A 10,589-nucleotide genomic window follows, 5' to 3' on the forward strand; every position below is an offset into this window, starting at 1 on the left:
ATAATCCTTAACCGACATAGACCATGTGACCTAACAAGGAATCTGGTGTCTACCCCACACCGAAAATGAGTTGTTCTACTTGCCTAAGGTAGAACCATACACTTACCTTAGGTGGATCCACTAGCTAAAGACCTGTGTGGGAACATAGTTATGGGATAAGGAGATTGCTACTAGAAAACTGGACTCAACTATGGTAGAAGGTTTCCATCTCATGAGATTCATACTTTGGGAACCCGGACTCAACTAAGGTAGAAGGAACCCTTTTGGAAAGCCGGACTCAACTAGTGTAAAAGCTTCCATCTCATACTCATATCCACTTAATGCTAAGCATTAATTACCACAGATTACATATTTAAGTCTTGACTTAAGTTCATATTCATGGGAGAATGTTTTGACACTCAATCTAACATAATTAATACTATAGCTCATATATTCAATAGGTGAGAATACCCTTTCAACCCTAGAATCATCATATTGTGAGAACACATCTCACATCATACCATATTCATACATAAATGTGTACATGAGGATAATCATCCATCAACACTATAACTAGATCATAATCATATTCACTTTACTCTCAAAGTGTTCAAAAATCATATACATTAACCTCATAATCATACATAATTCTCATACTTTTCCATTCAAGGACCATAGATCACAATCCATCAATACATCTAGAATTACTACATTAGACATGGATGATAACATAATTCAAGTAGTTCAATTACTAGATGCATAATTCTATCATATTCTACTTGCATCAATCAATACCCACACTTTGAGATCCAAATTGGGAAAATAGGGGAATTCATGGATTCTTGCAGAATTCAAGATAAAACCATATAAAACCATTAATATATCCATAATAAAGAATAATTCAATCATTAAAAATGAATTTGAAAGGAATCCATGAGATTGAAATCGAACCCTAACTTTTGGGATTTCTAGCTTTGAAATTGGGGGTTTTGAAGGGGCTCCATGGATGAAAACTATCCATGGATGAAGGACTACCATACCTTAGCTTTGATTATCCAAAGAAATTGAGTAAAAAAATCCTTCTTCTTCAAACCCTAGCTTGACTTTCTTTTTCTTGTTCCTTGGAGTTCTAGAGAGAGAGTTTTGGTGGGAAAGTGGATTTTCGATTTGGGAATTTGGAGTTATGAAGATGATCACTTTATATGGGGGTCTTAAAACTTTATATAGTTAGTATAAATTAATACAAAATGGAGTCAATTCATGTTAACTTAAAATGGAAAAGCCCAAAGTACCCTTCAACTAATTCCCAAAAACGGTTTCTAGTCATCACCCACGACCCGACCCCCTCAAAGACGGACCGTGGTTGGACCCACGGCCCGTGCTGGTGAAGCATGGGTCGAGGTCTGGGATCAGATCCAGCAGACTCCATCTATGGCCCCTCACCCACGAGGCATGGGGTGGGGGGCCTACGAAGCGTGAGTAGCCCCTCATAGGTCACTGCCGAGGCACATTGTTGTGCATTCCTCAAGGACCCATGATTGGTCCTTGGGGTTTGAACCTTGACGTTCTTGACACGAAAATATTTATTTTAAGCTACGGGGAGGTACATTTCAAGGCTCTAACCCTAACGTCAAGCTCTAGTTTATCTTACTAGTTTCTGGAGTGTTACAATAATGGCCTGCCGAGGTAGAGACACTAATAGGAACAACAAGGGACTCACACACATGATGAATACCCGCAGCAAAATAAGTATACACAAAAGAATAGGTTGACCTGGGACCAAATAATATTGTATCAAAATGATGACAGACTGGAACGATACCTATGATCACTGGATCTGAAGCCTATGCCTTGAATCTACTCGGTATAGCAGAGAACTATCGTTGGTCACCACTAATATAAGAGCCACTGCGTGCGCCAATTTAAGCTCCATGAGCTCCACCCTTGGTGCCTCCTCTAGCACTTTGAGAAGTACCACATGCTATTGTAGTTGGTGTAGAACGAGTAGCATGTGACCCAGGCTGGACAGTAGAAGAAACACGTCTGGGGAAATGCTTTGCCTTATGCCCAAACTCCTCACAAACAAAACAACCAAAGGCACCAGAACCCTGTTGAATAACCAAAAGAGTCTTCATAATCTTTCTAACCTGAGGACCCACTATGTGTATCCTGATCGGTCTAAATAGGCCTAGATCGACTAACACCATCTGAACTCTGAACATGAATGGCATCTGGTGCTGGTCTACCCGTATAACCCTGTGAGCTATGACTTGAATAATCTTAACCTCTAGATGAATGACCTTTGAACTCCCCCCGGTGATGAAACCTTTTGGTACCACTGCCCTTTCTTGCATGTCAAATACTCTCAATCATCCTAGCATAGTCAATAATAGTCTGAAACGTACCACCTGATAGCATGAGAGAAGTTGTGGCCTTCTAAAGATAACTGGCGAAACCCTTTACCAACTTACAGATTCTCTCAAACTCTGTGGGAATACTCGACATGGCTTAACGGAAAAACTCATGAAAACGAGCCACATACGCAGAAACTGATAAGAAGTGTAAGACACTTCATGTCCCTCCAAAATGCCTAGGTTGAACAACCTATCCAAACACTCAGTCAAAGTCATAAGCCTTCTCTCTAGTTGTGTCGTCAAACCTTGGAGGTGCCAATCTAAAAAATCTCTGAAAACTCTTCTGCTCGGCAATAGACATGGCTGCACTAGCAAAAACCATTGGACTTGCGAACCTCAAAAGTGTCAAAGAAGGTACTAAAGCTGAACCATGAGTCTGAAATCCCAAACTAGGCCCCTGAATTGGTGGTGTAGCACCAACTGTAATAGGAGAACCTGTAGTGCCTAGATTATTACCAAAAGTGGGGGCACTATCCAATCTAGCCAATAACTAGATGATTGACTCATGAAGTGTTAGAGCATTGTCGGGAACCACATGAGGTTGGGCTGATCCCCTCACCCCAGCATGTTGCTCAATAATATTATCATGCTCAAATACGGGCACATACAATGCCTCCCTAGTTCATCCTCGAGCAGAAGCTTCCCTCTCAAATTCGACCTTCACCTCTTAACGCGGAAAGAATATATTAGAGGTTTACAACACTTGATATGAATAACTCAAACAATAAGGAATCAAAGGAAAGGAATTTCTCCTACTAGGTATCTTGTAGCCTCTCGAAGATAGGTACGAGCGTCTATGAACCGATACGCAAGCTCTACTAGACGCCCTGCTCTATAACTTATGGAACTGTTAAACCTAGCACTCTGATACCAATTTTTCATGGCCCAAAAGCTAAGTTCATGACGCCACACACCCGGAGAACCTCAACAAGGTGTGTAAGAAAAATAAATACATATACGAGACTCCTGAAGGGAAGTCATACCACAAAAGAGAGAAAAAAAAACAAAGAATATCTCCAAAACCTGGTAGCATAAGTATAAAGAGCATTTAATACATTTCTAGAATCTGAAATACATCCCAAGTCTTCGCAAAGAAAGTTAAAGACTTTAAATGATAGATGGAGAATAATGGTGGTCCAGAAAATAGGATCTCAATACAACTCCAAAAGAGAGAACTTTGTTGGATCCAATCAACTAATACGAGGCTCACCCTGACTAGGATCTACATCAAAGGGATAAGAGAAGTAGGGGTGAGTATAATCCACAAGTACTTTGAATTCTTGACCGAGTAAGCAAAAGGAATTAATCAACTTATGAAATATACTAACGAAAGCTTCCACCTGCATATCTACAAGCCAAGAGGAGTTCGTGGTTGAAAAACCATTAAAAAGCAAGAATTGGTCTCTAAATCAAGACTTTACTACTTTTCCAACTTTGAGAGAGAAACCCCAAAACCTACATTTGAAATGTGGTCAAAAATGAAAAAATTCAGAAAAACTTTGTCAAAATCAATATACCCACAATACAAGGACATTAAATCCTGAAAATCAATGAAAACTCATTCCAATCCAACCTTGAAATAATATATTTTTTATTTCTCTAAATTGGGGTTTAAAATCTCAACTTAATGAATAGAAATTATAACATATGAAAGGGATATTCTTGGGGAAAGAGAAAAATATGATTAGAAATGCATACCCAATGATTTTGAAAGAAAAAGCAACAAAAATCACCTAAAACTGACTTTTCTAGCTCCCAAAATGTCAAAAATACGAAATGGGTTCGAATAGATATTAAGCTCAGTGTTTGCATCACTAAAACCATCGCTAAAAGTCTATTTATTTTGCCAGTAAAAGTGTGCACCATCAACCATGAAAATATCTTATTTACCCTCAAAACTCACTCGAAACCTGTAAACACGAAACAATAGTGCAAATTCATCATAAAACATGTTTTGGAACTAATGAAATCATCGTATTTAAAATAAATAGTTATGACCGAAATACCCCCTCGGAACCCATTTATGTAAAACTATTCAATTTTTTACCTAAATATCCAAATCACAACCTAAGGTCTCGGGACTCTAACCAATCATCTTACTAGACAAAACTCGACATTCCAGATTCAATGAAACTGACTGAATCCCCATATGATGCTCAAAACTCATAATATTTTAGAATCGTCATGGTACGGGATTATTTGGACTACAAGATCAAACTAGATTATAGAGTGAGATATTTAAGTAATAGTCAACAAATTGGAATTCATTTATCAACAGATTTTTTTCTTCGCCAAAGTCAACCATATAAAAAATTCTCAACTCAAAAGAGGAAAAGTCACCAAAAATACACCTAATTGCATTGGGGACCACACCAACCATTTCGTAACTCAAACTAAGCATGAAAAAGCTAAGAGGAAGGGGAAAATAGTCATTTCACAATTAAAATCAAATTCACAAGAAATGAGACATTACACAAGGGTACCAATTTCCATCAACAAATTCTTCAAGCTACCAAGCATGATAAAAGAAATTTTACAAAGTTAAATTCCACATTGCATTCATCATTAGTAGCAAAAATAAATTCAAATATTTAGTTTTCACCAACATTGGTGTTTTTTTCTTCACTAAGAAAGCTAGAAGGTAATATATTCAATACTATAAAACTTTACTCTGGCAATACACCTAAATGGGGAAGAATAATAATATTTTATAATTGCACAGATCCCCAATTTAACCTTGAAAGCTTTCGAAGGACCTCATTTTCCAAGTTCAAAATTTCCCTTTAAATTCTTTTTGGTTGACTTGCGCATGCACCTTTGTTTTGCATATATAAGATTGCTACTCGCAGACGCTTCACTTTCTTGTTCCAAACTCAAACGAGCTTTCCTGCACTGGCACCTATGAAACACAAGTATCCTTTTGCGGCACATGTGTATCTTCTGGTGACTTATTTTCAATTCAAATTAATCTTTATCTTCATATCTAATAAATGCCTACACACAAGAGAATAAGGGCCTAAAACTTCTTCAATTAACATTAAAACAAGACAGTAACTCATTGCTTAAGATTTGAATTAGTTGGTAAAATACTAACTTATCAATCACCCCACTAGGCTTTCCAAATTTTGTCAACAACAAACTTTGAGTTGAGAAAATTAATAATCAAGAAAAGAAAATTGAGTAACAAATGTAGTTTTTATTTTAATTATAGTGAGTGTTACAATCTCTATGATAATCCTCTAATTATCCTAACAATAATATAAACTATGTAGAACTTAAATTAAATTTAGATTAGACGGCTTGAGTAGTTAGTTGATCTTCAATCTTTGTCTTGAATTTGAATTTTTCACCATGAACACTTGGATGATTTCCATGAATGATGAATATAGATTTCACAAGCATGTAACTTGATCTTGAACGCCTTGATACTTGCCTTTATTCTTGAACTTGTAGCTTATAGAGAATTTGTGGTCTTAGATCCATGAGATCTCTTCTTTCTTTTTGTGCTTAATTTCCTCCCCTTTGTGAGCTATGAAGACCTATGTTTATAGTTGTAGGAAGTGGTGTAGTTGTGTTATTTAATTGGTCAGTTTGAACTAATCAATTGCATTTATATGGTGACAAGCTTCAACTTAATTTACCAGAACTTGTCATTTGCACACTTGACATAATATCATTGACTCCTTCAATTGACTTGGATTGCCACGTCATTTGACATGAGCCATAATTTCAGTCAAGGTCGTCTCAACAAGTTTGAAGGCCTAAAGCCAGACTTTATAGAGAGACCTTATTACTTTCCTAAACATATATAAATTGAGTAATTATAACATACTCAGTGTAAACCTATGTAAGAGGTCTAGATAAGTTGGATATATGCAGACATTATGAATTAAGCATGCAAATAATGTAAATTTTCAATAAAAAAATATAGAGAGAAGTATTGAAAACACCCTTAAACTCGGCATGAATTATTAGTTCCATTTCCAAACTATTCACATCCTTAAAAGAACCCCTTTACTTGGCTAATTGAACTTCTATACACCTCCGATCTTGCAACATGAGTGAAATACACTTTTAAATTATTGCCAAGTTAGAGGTGTTTCTGACACTTCTCTTGGCTTTATATTAATATCACATCCGAGACTACCCCTAGTCGTAACACGATGCTTAGAGTAACAAGTTACACCAAGCTAACCCTTGATACTAGAATAGTCATGGGGAACTAAATATGAACATGTAAAAGAACTAAAAGCAAAGCATAACGATGTACTACTAGTTCAATATATTTTTAAACAAAGTTTTGTACACATCAATTGTAATGTAAAAAGAATATGGAATAAAATAGACTGAATACAACAACTCTAACTCACTGTCTATGAAGCCTATACTAATATTGATTATAGTAAGTCAGGACATGACCCTTGCTCCATTTAATCAATACATTCGAATAGAAATAACATACTAGAACTACAAACTGACTTGATTACTCGAAATAAGAGAACTAATCACATGTTGGCTAAACGATGTGATCCAACCGACTAGGATCCTGATTGTAAGGGCCTGAATTTACATCACATAAAAAATGTAGGCACAAGAAGTATGTGAATCAGTACTTTGAATGTACTAAGTATAAGATATATGTACGATAATTTTTAAATTTGGGCCTGATGAATTTGAGATGCTAAACTGAATATGAAACTAAAATACATGAACGGATGCAACGATCAAGTAGTAAAACATGCAACTGATAAATACTGAAATTGAAATAACTGAATGTAAGGTCAAAGAAATAATCTGAAAAACTAAACTGTGGGAGATATCGTTAAGCGATAATAGACCATGAGATCAATAACAAGGAATCGGGTGTAACCCTCACACCAAAACGAGAGAGTCCTACTTGCCAAGGTAAGACTCTGTCTCACTATTATTGCTAAAGTGGATCCACTAGCTAATGTCTATCTGAAACAAAAACCTATGGTGGCACGTAGTTCTGGGAATTAGGGATTACTACTAAAGGTCCACGGATGCTAAACAGAAACCTTCATCCCAAAAGTCCGCTCATTGTTAAGTAAACTCCCAACGAAAATATGTAAAATCACATTATATTAATAATCTTAGTCTTTGAAATGATAAGAATCTAGTAATAGTGTAATACCGATTCAATCATAATGACATATAAATCATAAGAATAGCTCTTTAAAAATATCATGATTTCAAAACATATCAATACATAAGAGATACTTAATCGAAAAAATATTAATTCATAAAAATCTGATAATTTGTGACATGCATATGAAAATAACATTATTTTGACTCATAAATTGTCACGACCCAAAAAATAGACGTGATGGTACTTGTTTATTCCCGCCAAGACAAGTCAGCCTCAACCCAACGAAAACGAAAGAAATGCATAAATATAAAGCAAGAACAAGATAAAGGCGGAAAACATATTAATTCTAAACAATACCCCAAAATATGTTTGTTAAGTCTACAAGCCACTAAATACATAAAGTGCAGAATTAAGAAATAAGTACATGTCTTTTTCTTTGTTTCTCAAATAGAACAAAGCTTAAGGAAGAGAAAAAAGAGGGCTCGTTGGAATGATAAGCAGCTACCCCTCAAGTCCCTCGTGAGCCTCATCAAAAGAGAAGAAGAACAATCACGTCATACCAGGCTTGGTAGCTGCAAAAATGTAAAAGCAAGGAGTGACAGTACCAACAACACAATACCCAGTAAGTGGCCTACTAAATAAAATCTCCTCAAACTACAACCTGCACAGGAATCAGCTCAACCTAGATGTTCTATAATACACGGCTCACAAGCCCAATATCTAAAGTTCCATAGTAAGAAATCAACAATCAAATGAATCAAATAAGACAATCTCAAAGTCGAGTAATTCAGTCACACGCAATAAGTACATCAATCATAATTAACAAGAAAATCACACATGAGCATCAAATGCATCAAATCACAATAATCAAACTCTTGTCACAACAATTCACCATCAGCACAATATCAGTAAACGTAACCATTTCCCATCGGCTTTACATTAATCACTAACCGGAACAATTTTTCTTTGGCTTTATAAACACTTACCGTAAAATGACCCCGGCATAATCACAATCCTCGACAAAAATCTCGGCATCATAATCCATCACATGTATCATCACGGTGTTCAACAATCAATGAACACAGGAAATATCACACCACACGAAAGAGACAACAAATCATACATTTCAAGTCCACATTCATCCTTTCAAGCATTTCATCAATTAATCAACAAGAGTCACAATAAGGAAATTCATGTCATCATGTTCATCACATAGCCTTTTTCATGTCAACCCCTTTTTATTCATTTAGATGTATCAAGTGGACAATAAAACACTTCACCCCATTCTCATTACTCCTAACGCACAACCAAAGAAGGAAGTGCACAAATTCTACTCGAATACAAGGTTTAGGAGATCACTTGCCTTAAATCAATCAATATTCACTCCAAGAGTTGAGTCTTCCCCTTTCGAATCACTTCCAAAGCCACACAATCTATATACAAGCAAGTATTCACAATCACTTTTTGAAAACAACTCAATTCTCTTGAAAAGTGGGTCAATCAGCACAAAACCCAATTCTGAAAGTAAGATTTGAATCCAAAATTTTATACTTGAAAACATTACTCAAGGCTTTAGGAACTCATTAGGAAAAGTCATTTTGAAAAAGGACTCAAAGACAATTCAAAATCTCCATTTTAGTTAAGAGCTTGAGTTCTTGAAAAACCTCATCATCATATTTTGATGTTAAAACCCATAAATAATCAAAGGAAAATGAAGGTTTAGGATCATAGAAGCTTACCCAAATGATTTAGCACCAAAAAATCTTTCAAATATCGCCACCAAGGATTTCCAAAACACAAAAATGGAAAATGGGGCTTAAACCCCAAAAATGGGTGGTTAAAACCCCTCTCAGATGTCACAAAAGCGACCAGGGGTTCGCTTAACAGTAAAAGATTGGGTCTCGCATAAGCAATCAAACCTTTGCTAGTACGGAGGTCGCTTAAGTGAAGGTTCTTTGAAAATGTGAAGGTCGGTTACCAGTAAAAGATTGTATTTTTAGCGGCATTTAGCACTCTCTGTAAATGTCCCTAAAGCCTATAACGACACTGATCTAATGGCAATTAACTATTGCCAGTAAAGACTTTATTACACTTTGTTAATGTTTATATTATTACCGCTAAAGGTTGTTTTTGTTGTAGTGTACACAAACCACAAATTCAAATCAATTATACTCGACATTCTGGACCCAATGGAATCGTCAAAACACGAATCTGAGGTCTCTTTGTCCTGACATTTGGGAAAACTACGAGAAACAAAATCACAACTCAAAAGGCTAAAACAAGCTCGAGACCTATCAAAAATCAACCAAGACCACACCTAGGCCTAAAATCATCCCCCCGAATCCAACGAAACTCTCAGAATTCCGATCCGAGCATCCGAACCCCGAATGTTGACTAAAGTCAACCCAAAGGCTTAAATTCCATAATTTCACAACTTAGGACCTAAAATCCTCAAAAAGACTTGGAATTTGAAACCAATAACTCTCACCGCTCAAATTTCACATTTCAGGATTGATGAAATTGATAAAATTCTGTTATGATACTCGAAACTCCAAAAGACACCGAAATGACTTTCTGAACAACTTAGCCTTTTAAACTCAAAAATTACTAAATTCTTAACTTCTAACTCAAAGACCAAAACAAACTTTTCAAAACTCAATCATAGAAGACTCGGGGTCTATATCAGGAGGGCAAAATGGTAACATTCATGGACAACCCAAAAATGACAAATCGAGTCATTACGTTATCCACCACTAAATACCATGTTCTTCCGCGAATATAAAGAAAAAGAAAGTACCTAGATCTTTGAACAACTGAGGATATCTAGCATGCATCTCTGACTCTGTCTCCCAAGTCACCTCACCAACTGAATGATGCTTCCATTGCACCTTCACTGAAGAAATCTCAATGGTCCTAAGCTTTTGGCTTGTCTATCCAAAATAGCTATAGGCTCCTCCTCAAAAGATAAGTCTGGATCTAACACAACTGAATCAAAGGAAAGTACATGGGACTCATTTGGCATGTACTTTTGAAGCATGGAAACATGAAACACGGGATGCACAACTAACAAACTAAGTGGCAAGGCC

This window comes from Solanum stenotomum, chromosome 4 (assembly GCF_019186545.1).
Source record: "Solanum stenotomum isolate F172 chromosome 4, ASM1918654v1, whole genome shotgun sequence".
Lineage (NCBI taxonomy): Eukaryota > Viridiplantae > Streptophyta > Magnoliopsida > Solanales > Solanaceae > Solanum > Solanum stenotomum.